The following is a 15,958-nucleotide window of genomic DNA, read 5'->3' as shown; positions in this document are numbered from 1 at the left end:
TTCTGATACTGTAGCTCCTCCACCTGTCTCCTCTCTGTTCTGATACTGTAGCTCCTCCACCTGTCTCCTCTCTGTTCTGATACTGTAGCTCCTCCACCTGTCTCCTCTCCTCTCTGTTCTGATACTTTAGCTCCTCCACCTGTCTCCTCTCTGTTCTGATACTGTAGCTCCTCCACCTGTCTCTTCTCCTCTCTGTTCTGATACTGTAGCTCCTCCACCTGTCTCCTCTCTGTTCTGATACTGTATCTCCTCCACCTGTCTCCTCTCCTCTCTGTTCTGATACTGTAGCTCCTCCACCTGTCTCCTCTCTCTGTTCTGATACTGTAGCTCCTCCACCTGTCTCCTCTCCTCTCTGTTCTGATACTGTAGCTCCTCCACCTGTCTCCTCTCCTCTCTGTTCTGATACTGTAGCTCCTCCACCTGTCTCCTCTCCTCTCTGTTCTGATACTGTAGCACCTCCACCTGTCTCATCTCCTCTCTGTTCTGATACTGTAGCTCCTCCACCTGTCTCCTCTCTGTTCTGATACTGTAGCTCCTCCACCTGTCTCCTCTCTCTGTTCTGATACTGTATCTCCTCCACCTGTCTCCTCTCTCTGTTCTGATACTGTAGCTCCTCCACCTGTCTCCTCTCTGTTCTGATACTGTAGCTCCTCCACCTGTCTCCTCTCTGTTCTGATACTGTATCTCCTCCACCTGTCTCCTCTCCTCTCTGTTCTGATACTGTAGCTCCTCCACCTGTCTCCTCTCTGTTCTGATACTGTAGCTCCTCCACCTGTCTCCTCTCTGTTCTGATACTGTAGCACCTCCACCTGTCTCCTCTCCTCTCTGTTCTGATACTGTAGCTCCTCCACCTGTCTCCTCTCTGTTCTGATACTGTAGCTCCTCCACCTGTCTCCTCTCTCTGTTCTGATACTGTATCTCCTCCACCTGTCTCCTCTCTCTGTTCGGATACTGTAGCTCCTCCACCTGTCTCCTCTCTCTCTCCATCTCCCCCCTCTCTCCCTCCTTCCCCCTCTCTCCCTCCACCCCCTCTCTCCCTCCATCTCCCCTCTCTCTCTCCTCCATCTCATCCCCTCTTTCTCTCTCTCCCTCCCCCCTCTCTCTCCTTCCATCCCCCTCTCTCCCTCCACCCCCCTCTCTCCCTCCACCCCCTCTCTCCCTCCATCTCCCCCTCTCTCTCTCCCTCCATCTCATCCCCTCTTTCTCTCTCTCCCTCCCCCTCTCTCTCCTTCCATCCCCCTCTCTCTCTCCATCTCCCCCTCTCTCCCTCCTTCCCCCTCTTTCCCTCCACCCCCCTCTCTCCCTCCATCCCCCCTCTCCCCCTCCACCCCCCATCCCCCCTCTCTCCCTCCATCCCCCTCTCTCCCTCCACCCCCCCCTCTCCCTCCATCTCCTCCCTCTCTCCCTCCATCTCCCCCTCTATACCTCCATCCCCCCCTCTCTCCCTCCATCCCCCCCTCTCTCCCTCCATCTCCTCCCTCTCTCCCTCCATCTCCTCCCTCTCTCTCTCGGAGGACAGCCGCGGTCTTTGATTAGAGTGAGGGGGGGAAACGGATGCCTCTCTCTTTCATTGTCTCATTAAATCCATTTCTCTTTTCACTTGGAAAATCATGTTGCTTGTAAATCATTCAGAATACAGACATTGCACATGTCCAGAATGACACCCTATTCCCATAATAGTGCACTACTTACCTATGTGTAGTAGTGTACTATTTATGATGGATCAGAGCCCTATAGACAGTAGTGTACTACAGTATGATGGACCAGAGCCCTATAGACAGTAGTGTTCTACAGTATGATGGACCAGAGCCCTATAGACAGTAGTGTACTACAGTATGATGGACCAGAGCCCTATAGACAGTAGTGTACTACAGTATGATGGACCAGAGCCCTATAGACAGTAGTGTACTACAGTATGATGGACCAGAGCCCTATAGACAGTAGTGTACTACAGTATGATGGACCAGAGCCCTATAGACAGTAGTGTACTACAGTATGATGGACCAGAGCCCTATAGACAGTAGTGTACTACAGTATGATGGACCAGAGCCCTATAGACAGTAGTGTACTACAGTATGATGGACCAGAGCCCTATAGACAGTAGTGTACTACAGTATGATGGACCAGAGCCCTATAGACAGTAGTGTACTACAGTATGATGGACCAGAGCCCTATAGACAGTAGTGTACTACAGTATGATGGACCAGAGCCCTATAGACAGTAGTGTACTACAGTATGATGGACCAGAGCCCTATAGACAGTAGTGTACTACAGTATGATGGACCAGAGCCCTATAGACAGTAGTGTTCTACAGTATGATGGACCAGAGCCCTATAGACAGTAGTGTACTACAGTATGATGGACCAGAGCCCTATAGACAGTAGTGTACTACAGTATGATGGACCAGAGCCCTATAGACAGTAGTGTACTACAGTATGATGGACCAGAGCCCTATAGACAGTAGTGTACTACAGTATGATGGACCAGAGCCCTATAGACAGTAGTGTACTACAGTACGATGGACCAGAGCCCTATAGACAGTAGTGTACTACAGTACGATGGACCAGAGCCCTATAGACAGTAGTGTACTACAGTACGATGGACCAGAGCCCTATAGACAGTAGTGTACTACAGTATGATGGACCAGAGCCCTATAGACAGTAGTGTACTACAGTATGATGGACCAGAGCCCTATAGACAGTAGTGTACTACAGTATGATGGACCAGAGCCCTATAGACAGTAGTGTACTACAGTATGATGGACCAGAGCCCTATAGACAGTAGTGTTCTACAGTATGATGGACCAGAGCCCTATAGACAGTAGTGTACTACAGTATGATGGACCAGAGCCCTATAGACAGTAGTGTACTACAGTACGATGGACCAGAGCCCTATAGACAGTAGTGTACTACAGTACGATGGACCAGAGCCCTATAGACAGTAGTGTACTACAGTACGATGGACCAGAGCCCTATAGACAGTAGTGTACTACAGTACGATGGACCAGAGCCCTATAGACAGTAGTGTACTACAGTACGATGGACCAGAGCCCTATAGACAGTAGTGTACTACAGTACGATGGACCAGAGCCCTATAGACAGTAGTGTACTACAGTATGATGGACCAGAGCCCTATAGACAGTAGTGTACTACAGTATGATGGACCAGAGCCCTATAGACAGTAGTGTACTACAGTATGATGGACCAGAGCCCTATAGACAGTAGTGTACTACAGTATGATGGACCAGAGCCCTATAGACAGTAGTGTACTACAGTATGATGGACCAGAGCCCTATAGACAGTAGTGTACTACAGTATGATGGACCAGAGCCCTATAGACAGTAGTGTACTACAGTATGATGGACCAGAGCCCTATAGACAGTAGTGTTCTACAGTATGATGGACCAGAGCCCTATAGACAGTAGTGTACTACAGTATGATGGACCAGAGCCCTATAGACAGTAGTGTACTACAGTATGATGGACCAGAGCCCTATAGACAGTAGTGTACTACAGTATGATGGACCAGAGCCCTATAGACAGTAGTGTACTACAGTATGATGGACCAGAGCCCTATAGACAGTAGTGTACTACAGTATGATGGACCAGAGCCCTATAGACAGTAGTGTACTACAGTATGATGGACCAGAGCCCTATAGACAGTAGTGTACTACAGTATGATGGACCAGAGCCCTATAGACAGTAGTGTTCTACAGTATGATGGACCAGAGCCCTATAGACAGTAGTGTACTACAGTATGATGGACCAGAGCCCTATAGACAGTAGTGTACTACAGTATGATGGACCAGAGCCCTATAGACAGTAGTGTACTACAGTATGATGGACCAGAGCCCTATAGACAGTAGTGTACTACAGTATGATGGACCAGAGCCCTATAGACAGTAGTGTACTACAGTATGATGGACCAGAGCCCTATAGACAGTAGTGTACTACAGTATGATGGACCAGAGCCCTATAGACAGTAGTGTACTACAGTACGATGGACCAGAGCCCTATAGACAGTAGTGTACTACAGTACGATGGACCAGAGCCCTATAGACAGTAGTGTACTACAGTACGATGGACCAGAGCCCTATAGACAGTAGTGTACTACAGTACGATGGACCAGAGCCCTATAGACAGTAGTGTACTACAGTACGATGGACCAGAGCCCTATAGACAGTAGTGTACTACAGTACGATGGACCAGAGCACTATAGACAGTAGTGTACTACAGTACGATGGACCAGAGCCCTATAGACAGTAGTGTACTACAGTATGATGGACCAGAGCCCTATAGACAGTAGTGTACTACAGTACGATGGACCAGAGCCCTATAGACAGTAGTGTACTACAGTACGATGGACCAGAGCCCTATAGACAGTAGTGTACTACAGTACGATGGACCAGAGCCCTATAGACAGTAGTGTACTACAGTACGATGGACCAGAGCCCTATAGACAGTAGTGTACTACAGTACGATGGACCAGAGCCCTATAGACAGTAGTGTACTACAGTACGATGGACCAGAGCCCTATAGACAGTAGTGTACTACAGTACGATGGACCAGAGCCCTATAGACAGTAGTGTACTACAGTATGATGGACCAGAGCCCTATAGACAGTAGTGTACTACAGTATGATGGACCAGAGCCCTATAGACAGTAGTGTACTACAGTATGATGGACCAGAGCCCTATAGACAGTAGTGTACTACAGTATGATGGACCAGAGCCCTATAGACAGTAGTGTACTACAGTATGATGGACAGTAAGGCAATAAATAGGCCAATAGTGGCGAAGTAATGAGAATTTAGCAATTTACACTGGAGTGACAGATGTACAGATGAGGATGTGCAAATATAAATACTGGTGTGCAAAAGAGAAGAAAAACAAATATGGGGATGAGGTAGGTGGTTGGTTGGATTAACCCACATCCTGTTTAACTTTCTCCACTTGCCCTTTACTCTCGGGGTGAAAACCTGATGTAAAGCTGACCAAGACCCCCAGACGTTCCATGAACACCCTCCAGACCCTCGACGTGAACTGGGGACCCCGATTTTTGGAGAAAGCGTGAGACAAATCGGAGTATTCAGGGGGAATGCGCACCACAGGAAACCCCTAAACACCTACCATGGGTATCGGAGAGGGGGTGCTGGAGGATGGAACCACCAGACCCCGATCTGAACATCCGTGAGTAGCCAGCAGGTTGTCCAGCCGGATGGACAGGTCCACCAGCTGGTCAAATGTGAGGGTGGTGTCTCTGCAGGCCAGCTCCCGACGGACGTCCTCGCTTAGCCTGCAGCGGTAATGATCGATCAGGGCCCTGTTGTTCCATCCCGTGCCGGTAGCCAGGCTCCTAAACTCTAATGTGAACTAGCACTCACGTCCGTCATCATGAAGTGCTTTGAGAGACTAGTCAAGGACCATACCACCTCCACCCTACCTGACACCCTAGACCCACTCCAATTTCCTTACCGCCCCAATAGGTCCACAGACGACGCAATCGCAACCACACTGCACACTGCCCTAACCCACCTGGACAAGAGGAATACCTATGTGAGAAAGCTGTTCATCCACTACAGCTCAGCATTTAACACCATAGTACCCTCCAAACTCGTCATCAATCTCCAGACCCTGGGTCTCGACCCCGCCCTGTGCAACTGGGTTCTGGACTTCCTGACGGGCCGCCCCCAGGTGGTGAGGGTGCGTGCTGGTGGCAGGGAAGTCAGGTGCAGGAGAACGAACTAGGTATAAACGGAGTTATTTAATACATTCTCACAAACTCCAAAAACCAACATATACAAAATTAAGAAAGTTGGTACAGACCAACTTACCGTCGCACCATAACATGCTTAGCACCAATACATACAACGAACAATCACCGACAAAGACATGAGGTAAAACAGAGGGTTAAATACACAACACGTAATGATGGGATTGAAACCAGGTGTGATGTGAGACAAGACAAAACCAATGGATCAGCGATGGCTAGAAGGTCAGTGACGTCGACCGCCGAACTCCGCCTGAACAAGGAAAGGGACCATTTTCGGCGGAAGTCGTGACAGTCTGTAACAGTTTGGGACGAGAGTGTCTCCCCCTTTGAAGAGGGGGATGACCGCGGCACCTTTCCAATCTATGGGAATCTCACACGTTATGAAAGAGAGGTTGAACAGACTGGTAATAGTTGTTGCAACAATGGTGGTGGATAATTTTAGGAAGAGAGGGTCCAGATTGTCTAGCCCAGTTATTTGTAGGGATCCAGATTTTGCAGCTCTTTCAGAACATCAGCTGTCTGGATTTGGGTGAAGGAGAAGCTGGAGAGGCTTGGGCAAGTTGCTGCAGGGGGTGTAGAGCTGTTGGCCGGGGTACGGGTAGCCAGGTAGAAAGTTTCTTCTCTCTGAATATACAGTATTTATCCAGAGCTGACTTTTATACTAGCTTTAATATAATAATAGTACTATATTAACCCTAACCTTAACCATTACCCTAACCTTTACCCTGACTCTAAACCTTACTGTAACCCTAGCAACAGGTTACATATCAACACATTTACTCTGACTCTAAACCTTACTGTAACCCTAGCAACAGGTTACATATCAACACATTTACCTTGACTCTTAACCTTCCTGTAACCCTAGCAACAGGTTAAATATCAACACATTTACTCTGACTCTAAACCTTACTGTAACCCTAGCAACAGGTTACATAACAACACATTTACCTTGACTCTTAACCTTCCTGTAACCCTAGCAACAAGTTACATATCAACACATTTACCTTGACTCTTAACATTCCTGTAACCCTAGTAACAGGTTACATAACAACACATTTACCTTGACTCTTAACCTTCCTGTAACCCTAGCAACAAGTTACATATCAACACATTTACTCTGACTCTTAACCTTCCTGTAACCCTAGCAACAGGTTACATAACAACACATTTACCTTGACTCTTAACCTTCCTGTAACCCTAGCAACAAGTTACATATCAACACATTTACTCTGACTCTTAACCTTACTGTAACCCTAGCAACAGGTTACATATCAACACATTTACCTTGACTCTTAACATTCCTGTAACCCTAGTAACAGGTTACATAACAACACATTTACCTTGACTCTTAACCTTCCTGTAACCCTAGCAACAAGTTACATATCAACACATTTACTCTGACTCTTAACCTTACTGTAACCCTAGCAACAGGTTACATATCAACACATTTACTCTGACTCTTAACCTTACTGTAACCCTAGCAACAGGTTACATATCAACACATTTACTCTGACTCTTAACCTTACTGTAACCCTAGCAACAGGTTACATATCAACACATTTACTCTGACTCTTAACCTTACTGTAACCCTAGTAACAGGGTACATATCAACACATTTACTCTGACTCTTAACCTTACTGTAACCCTAGTAACAGGTTACATATCAACACATTTACTCTGACTCTTAACCTTACTGTAACCCTAGCAACAGGGTACATATCAACACATTTACTCTGACTCTTAACCTTACTGTAACCCTAGCAACAGGGTACATATCAACACATTTACTCTGACTCTTAACCTTACTGTAACCCTAGTAACAGGGTACATATCAACACATTTACTCTGACTCTTAACCTTACTGTAACCCTAGCAACAGGTTACATATCAACACATTTACTCTGACTCTTAACCTTACTGTAACCCTAGCAACAGGTTACATATCAACACATTTACTCTGACTCTTAACCTTACTGTAACCCTAGTAACAGGTTACATATCAACACATTTACTCTGACTCTTAACCTTACTGTAACCCTAGTAACAGGTTACATATCAACACATTTACCTTGACTCTTAACCTTACTGTAACCCTAGCAACAGGTTACATATCAACACATTTGTAGTTGATAGTTTGTTCAATATTTATCTGGCGATCAATCATGTTGTGTTGTATCAGCAGGAGATGAAGAAGCAGCACCCTCCTCTTCCTCACCAGGATGTCCAGAGAGCGATCAGAGAGGGGGAGTAATTGGGCCTACACCATGATGGAGCCCTGATACAGAGGACAGAGCACAGGTGAGAGGGGGAGGAGGGGAACTGTGTTGGTGGAGGGGGAGGAGGGGAACTGTGTTGGTGGAGGGGGAGGAGGGGAACTGTGTTTGTGGAGGGGGAGGAGGGGAACTGTGTTTGTGGAGGGGAGGAGGGGAACTGTGTTTGTGGAGGGGGAGGAGGGTATATGTGTTTGTGGAGGGGGAGGAGGGTCTCTGTGTTAGTGGAGGAGGCGGAGGGTCTCTGTGTTAGTGGAGGGGGAGGAGGGTCTCTGTGATAGTGGAGGGGGAGGAGGGTCTCTTTGTTAGTGTAAGGGGAGAAGGGTCTCTGTGTTAGTGGAGGGGGAGGAGGGTCTCTGTGTTAGTGGAGGGGGAGGAGGGTCTCTGTGATAGTGGAGGGGGAGGAGGGTCTCTGTGTATGTGTGTTTTGAGGAGAAACACACAGAGACAGACAGAGACAGTTACAGAGTGGAGGGGTCTCTGTGTTCCTGTATAAGGCTGTGCGTTGGTCTGAGGTGATTGTCTCTAATCTGGCTCAGTGGGGTGACACAGTAACACACACACTCACCGTAATCTCATTATCTGTGTGTGTGTGTGTAAGCACATGCCATTTGTCCGATGTGTGTTTTATTTGAGTGTGAATGTATAAACGTGCTGTAAGTGAAAGAACTATGAAGAAGAAGTTGAACGAGGTGAAGTGAAAGAGTAAAAGAGAGAGGTAGAGGAGGAGAAGATGGGAAGAGTGAGGCAGGGAGAAGGAGATGGGAAGACTGAGGCAGGGAGAAGGAGATGGGAAGACTGAGGCAGGGAGAAGGAGATGGGAAGACTGAGGCAGGGAGAAGGAGATGGGAAGACTGAGGCAGGGAGAAGGAGTGAATGGTGGAGTAGGGCACATGTGCTGCTGTAGCCTCATTAGCCTCGTGTGTGTGTGTGTGTGTGTGTGTGTGTGTGTGTGTGTGTGTGTGTGTGTGTGTGTGTGTGTGTGTGTGTGTGTGTGTGTGTGTGTGTGTGTGTGTGTGTGTGTGTGTGTGTGTGTGTGTGTGTGTGTGTGTATTATCCTGTCAGAGGAAATCTAACTCCTCCCATTGTTTCTACTTATCTAATAAACAGAGAGACAGAGAGAGATAGGAATAGAAAGAGTGTGAGTGATGAACGATTGATCAAGAAAAGACTGGGGAAATAAGAGCTAGGTGGATGAGACTGACAGACATGGAGGCAGGGAGAGACAGTGAGGAGGTACTCTGCAATAGAAGTGTTCACATGACTCCACCACCTTGTTTCTTGACAGTGAAATGCGTTGCTGTGTCTATTGTTTAATGGCTCCTCCCTCACAACACTGTAGTAGACAATAATGGGATTAGATACCAGTGTTCTGTTTTACATTCTGATAAATAGACAACAATGGGATGAGATACCAGTGTTCTGTTTTACATTCTGATAAATATACAACAATGGGATGAGATACCAGTGTTCTGTTTTACATTCTGATAAATAGACAACAATGGGATTAGATACCAGTGTTCTGTTTTACATTCTGATAAATAGACATCAATGGGATGAGATACCAGTGTTCTGTTTTACATTCTGATAAATAGACAACAATGGGATTAGATACCAGTGTTCTGTTTTACATTCTGATAAATAGACAACAATGGGATGAGATACCAGTGTTCTGTTTTACATTCTGATAAATAGACAACAATGGGATTAGATACCAGTGTTCTGTTTTACATTCTGATAAATAGACAACAATGGGATTAGATACCAGTGTTCTGTTTTACATTCTGATAAATAGACAACAATGGGATGAGATACCAGTGTTCTGTTTTACATTCTGATAAATAGACATCAATGGGATGAGATACCAGTGTTCTGTTTTACATTCTGATAAATAGACAACAATGGGATTAGATACCAGTGTTCTGTTTTACATTCTGATAAATAGACAACAATGGGATGAGATACTAGTGTTCTGTTTTACATTCTGATAAATAGACAACAATGGGATTAGATACCAGTGTTCTGTTTTACATTCTGATAAATAGACAACAATGGGATTAGATACCAGTGTTCTGTTTTACATTCTGATAAATAGACAACAATGGGATTAGATACCAGTGTTCTGTTTTACATTCTGATAAATATACAACAATGAGATTAGATACCAGTGCTCTGTTTCACATTCTGATAAATAGACAACAATGGATCTACTTAGGAAGCCCAAACGACAAAGCGTTCATTAGCGATATGTTGTTAATGAGAAGGGACTAGAATGTATTGAATTAAATATGTTGTTGAGTGGTTTTAGTGTTTGGCATGAGCTGAAACTTCACTCAGTTTTTTTCATAATCTACTTTTGAAGAAAACAAATGCCATGTAAATATCCATGAATCATATGGATGATCGTTAGCATCACATTTGCCACGTGTCACAACTGTTATAACCCAGATGCAGATAGTACAGTTCTCAGTCATTTATTATAACACAAAGGCCAGGTCGTCTACAGGCTGTAACGGTTTTCTTCTGGTGAAAGAGGGGTGGACCAAAATGCAGCGTGGTGGTTATTCATGTTTTTAATAAAGACGACTATACATGAACAGACTAAACAAAACAACAAAAGTGAAAACCTAAACAGTCCAATCTGTTGCAAACACAGAGACAGGAACAATCACCCACCAAACCCAACACAAAACAGGCTACCTAAATAGGGTTCCCAATCAGAGGCAATGACTAACACCTGCCTCTGATTGGGAACCATATCAGGCCAAACATAGAAATAGACAAACCAGACACACAACATAGAATGCCCACCCAGCTCACATCCTGACCAACACTAAAACAAGGAAAACACATACGAACGATGGTCAGAACGTGACAGAACCCCCCCCCCGAGGTGTGGACTCCGAACGCACAACCTAAACCTATAGGGGAGGGTCTGGGTGGGCATCTGTCCGCGGTGGCGGCGCTGGACGTGGACCCCACTCCATAATTGTCTTAGTCCACCTCCTTAGCGTCCCTTGAGTGGCGACCCTCTCCGCTAACCTTGGCCTAGGAAACCTAACAACGGGCCCCACTGGAATGAGGGGTAGCTCGGGACTGAGGTAGCTCGGGACTGAGGTAGCTCAGGACTGAGGGGAAGCTCGGGACTGAGGGGAAGCTCGGGACTGAGGGGAAGCTCGGGACTGAGGTAGCTCAGGACTGAGGGGTAGCTCAGGACTGAGGGGTAGCTCTGGACTGAGGGGAAGCTCGGGACAGAGGGGAAGCTCGGGACTGAGGGGATGCTCCGGCAGGTTGATGGATCTAGCAGATCCTGGCTGGCTGGTGGTTCCGGCAGATCCTGGCTGACTGGCAGATCCTGGCTGAATGGAGGATCCTGGCAGACTGGCGGATCCTGGCAGACTGGCGGATCCTGGCTGACTGGCGGATCCTGGCTGACTGGCGGATCCCGGCTGACTGGCGGATCCCGGCTGACTGGCGGATCCCGGCTGACTGGCGGATCCCGGCAGACTGGCGGATCCCGGCTGACTGGCGGCACTGGCGGCACTGGCGACGCTGGGCAGACTGGTGGCGCTGGGCAGACTGGCGGCACTGGTGGCGCTGGGCAGACTGGCGGCACTTGCGACGCTGGGCAGACTGGCGGCACTGGCGGCGCTGGGCAGACTGGCGGCGCTGGGCAGATTGGCGGCAATTGCGGCGCTGGGCAGACTGGCAGCACTGGTGGCGCTGGGCAGACTGGCGGCGCTGGGCAGACTGGCGGCACTGGCGGCGCTGGGCAGACTGGCGGCACTGGTGGCGCTGGGCAGACGGGCGGCTCAGGCGGTTCTGGGCAGGCGGGAGGCTCCGGCAAAGCTGGGCAGAGGAGCTCTGGCGCCTCTGGAATGAGGGGCTCTGGCGCCTCTGGCAGCGCCGGACAGGCGGGAGACTCCTGCTGTGCTGGAGAGGAGGAAGGCTCTGGCCGCGCTGGACAGAGAAGCTCTGGCGCCCCTGGACTGAGGAGCGCTGGTGCCTCTGGACTGAGGAGCAGGAGCTCTGGCAGCGCCGGACAGGCGGGAGACTCTGGCAGCGCCGGACAGGCGGGAGCACCTGTGTTGATGGGACGGAGAAACTGCCTGGTGCGGGGAGCCAGCACTAGTGCTACCGGGCCACGCACCTCCGGGTGAGTGCAAGGAACAGGACACACCGGGTTGTGAAGGTGTACTGGAGGCCTGGTGTGTATAGCTGGCATCAAATCCCCCGGAACTCCAACACATGTTTCAAGCTGAGTACGAGGAACTGACACGGGTGACATCGGACAGCTAACACGCTCTTCAGGGCGAATGCCGTGCATACTATGCCAAACCAACAGCTTTCTCTCTACTCTGTCCAATACATCCTCAACACTCTCAGACTCAGCACTCAGCTTCGCCGATAGCTCCAATTCCATTCATGGCTCCTTGCGGTAAAAAGGGGGAGTTGGCTCAGGTCTGACTCCTGACTCTGCCACACTCTCCCTGTGCATCCCCCAATAAATTTTGGGGGTGCCTCTCGGGCTTCCAGCCGCTCTGCCGTGCTAGCTACTCATAATGCCGTCTCTCTGCTTTCGCTGCCTCCAGCTCGGCTTTGGGGCGGCAATATTCCCCTGGCTCTGCCCAGGGTCCTTTCCGTCAAGGATCTCCTCCCAAGTCCATTTCTCCAAATAGTGCAGCCTCTCCCACTGCTGCTGCTGCTGCTGCTGCTGCTGCTTGCTCCTGCTGCACCTGTCGCTTCTCCTGCTGCTGCTGTTGCTGCTGCCTCTGTTTACCACGCCACTTGGTCCTTGGTTGGTGGGTGATTCTGTAACGGTTTTCTTCTGGTGAAAGAGAGGTGGACCAAAATGCAGCGTGGTGGTTATTCATGTTTTTAATAAAGACGACTATACATGAACAGACAAAACAAAACAACAAAAGTGAAAACCTAAACAGTCCTATCTGGTGCAAACACAGAGACAGGAACAATCCCCCACAAAACCCAACACAAAACAGGCTACCTAAATATGGTTCCCAATCAGAGACAATGACTAACACCTGCCTCTGATTGAGAACCATATCAGGCCAAACATAGAAATAGACAAACCAGACATACAACATAGAATTCCCACCCAGCTCACGTCCTGACCAACACTAAAACAAGGAAAACACATACGAACGATGGTCAGAACGTGACACAGGCAGAGGTTTGTTGTCAGGTCAGAGTCAGGCAGGTACAGGACGGCAGAAAGCTCAGGGTCAGGGCTGAATGGTCAGAACCGAGAAAACTTGGGAAAAAACACTTGAGAAACAAGAAAACGTGAAATCATACTGGTAAAAACTGACAAGACAAACTGGCAACAGACGAACAGAAAGAGGAGACAGAAGTTTAATCTGTGGGATGTATACGAATGGTGCGGTGCATCAGAAGACGAACAGCAGAGAGGATAAGTACTGGTTAGGGCCGATAAAACGGGGGGAGTTTACCGGAGTCCACCCGGAGGGGCAGGTCCCGAGTGGACAGCCATATCCTCTGACTGAGCCGATTGCAGGAAGCAGAGGTCCGATGGCGATCCGCTTGTCGCTGATTCCCGGAAGGGGTCTTCAACAGCTCGGCCCGGGCTCTCTTCCAGGTACGGAGACAGCAGCGGATGAACATCTGGGCAGAGGGATGGCTGACTTCCTCCTCTTGCTCGGGAAGAGCGGGGGCTGATATCCCAAGAGACACTTGAAGGGTGAGAGACCAGTAGCCGACCAGGGAAGGCTGACTTCCTCCTCTTGCTCGGGGAAGAGCGGGGCTGATATCCCAAGAGACACTCAAAGGGTGAGAGACCAGTAGCCGAGCAGGGAAGGCTGTGGTGGACGTATTCCACCCAAATACTACAAGCCCTTAACCAACAGGGCAGTTCAAGTTCAAGTTGCTGGCTCCATGTGGTGGGATTGGAGGAGACGAGGCAATGAAGGGCTGTTGCCAGGTCCTGATTGGCACACTCCAACTGGCCGTAAGATTGGGGGTGGAAACCAGAAGACAGGCTGGCTGACGACCCAATGAGGGTGCAGAACGCCTTCCAGAACCAGAAGTGGAGACCATGTCCACCGGAAGTCCATGGATCCGGAAGACGTGCTGCACCCTGAGCTGAGCCGTCTCCTTGGCTGAGCCGTCTCCTTGGCTGAGCCGTCTCCTTGGCTGAGCCGTCTCCTTGGCTGAGCCGTCTCCTTGGCTGAGGGTAACTTGGGAAGGGGAATTAAATGGACGGTTGGAAAGCCACCTAAAGCGTCATCTTAATCAGTTTTGAGGAATGTCCCCATTCCAGGACTGGGTTAACCTCTCTGGGATATGTGGGACGCGTCCCGCCTGGCCAAATGCCAGTGAAAATGCAGAGCGCCAAATTCAAATAAATTACTATAAAAATCTAACTTTCATTAAATCACACATGTAAGATACCAAATTAAAGCTACACGTGTTGTGAATCCAGCCAACATGTCAGATTTCAAAAGGCTTTTCGGCGAAAGCAAACGATGCTATTATCTGAGGATAGCACCTCCGTAAACAAAGTGAGAAACCATATTTCGACCCTGCAGGCGCGACACAAAATGCAGAAATAAAAATATAATTCATGCCTTACCTTTGATGAGCTTCTTCTGTTGGCACTCCGATATGTCCCATTAACATCACACATGGTCCTTTTCTTCGATTAATTCCGTCGATTTATATCAAAAATGTCCATTTATTTGGCGCGTCTGACCCAGAAAAACACCGGTTCCAACTTGCTCAACGTGACTAGAAAATATCTCAAAAGTTACCTGTAAACTTTGCCAAAACATTTCCAACTACTTTTGTAATACAACTTTAGGTATTTTTTTTACGTAAATAGTTGATAAAATTGGTATTGGTTCTGTTAGGTCCTGTTCTGTTAGTCTGGTCTAACCTAGTATGATTCTGTTTAGGTCTGGGCCTGTAATCACAAAGTTTCAGAGTAGGAGTGCTGGTCTAGGATTAGTTTGACTTGAAAATCATCATGAATGAGATTACAACATGGACAGGGGAGACCTGATCCTAGATCAGAATGAATGAGATTACAACATGGACAGGGGAGACCTGATCCTAGATCAACACTCCTACTCTGAAATGCTTTGTGATGACAGGCCCTGGTGTGATTCAGTAATGTTTACTCTGGTCTGGATTGGTTCCTGCACCTATAGAGATCTTTCCCCCCTTCCTGTGTGTGTGTGTGTGTGTGTGTGTGTGTGTGTGTGTGTGTGTGTGTGTGTGTGTGTGTGTGTGTGTGTGTGTGTGTGTGTGTGTGTGTGTGTGTGTGTGTGTGTGTGTGTGTGTGTGTGTGTGTGTGTAACTTGAGATGGACAAACAAAACAGACAGACGGATTGAGGGCTAATGTGACCATGACTCATAGTAGACAACAGTCTCTGGAGACACTGCTTTCTCTCTGTCTCTCTCTCTCTCTCTCTCTCTCTCTCTCTCTCTCTCTCTCTCTCTCTCTCTCTCTCTCTCTCTCTCTCTCTCTCTCTTTCTCTCTCTCTTTTCTCTCTCTCTCTCTCTCTCTCTCTCTCTCTCTCTCTCTCTCTCTCTCTCTCTCTCTCTCTCTCTCTCTCTGTCTCTCTCTGTCTCTCTCTCTCTCTCTCTCTCTCTCTCTCTCTCTCTCTCTCTCTCTCTCTCTCTCTCTCTTCTTTCTCTCTGTCTCTCTTTCTTTCTCTCTCTCTCTGTCTCTCTCTCTCTCTCTCTCTCTCTGTCTCTCTTTCTTTCTCTCTCTCTCTCTCTCTCTTTCTCTCTCTCTCTCTTTCTCTCTCTCTCTCTCTCTCTCTCTCTCTCTCTCTCTCTCTCTCTCTCTCTCTCTCTGTCTCTCTCTGTCTGTCTCTGTCTGTCTCTCTCTCTCTCTCTCTCTCTCTCTCTCTCTCTCTAAAGCCAAAGCAAGTG

At 48.2% G+C, this 15,958-nt stretch overlaps 1 protein-coding gene across 1 annotated transcript in view; it reads left to right on the top strand.

Moving 5' to 3' along the window:
• Positions 1-15,958, top strand: part of LOC124021682 (FERM and PDZ domain-containing protein 1-like) — a 107,816-nt gene that overhangs the window by 30,525 nt on the left and 61,333 nt on the right. Inside the window, exon 2 of the mRNA XM_046336794.1 lies at positions 7,953-8,068. The gene's annotated coding sequence lies outside the window, so the exon portion shown is untranslated. The remainder of the gene's footprint in view (positions 1-7,952; positions 8,069-15,958) is intronic.

The sequence above is a fragment of the Oncorhynchus gorbuscha genome, unplaced genomic scaffold (assembly GCF_021184085.1).
Source record: "Oncorhynchus gorbuscha isolate QuinsamMale2020 ecotype Even-year unplaced genomic scaffold, OgorEven_v1.0 Un_scaffold_1160, whole genome shotgun sequence".
Taxonomy (NCBI): domain Eukaryota; kingdom Metazoa; phylum Chordata; class Actinopteri; order Salmoniformes; family Salmonidae; genus Oncorhynchus; species Oncorhynchus gorbuscha.
This window is presented reverse-complemented; position numbering and strand designations above follow the sequence as displayed.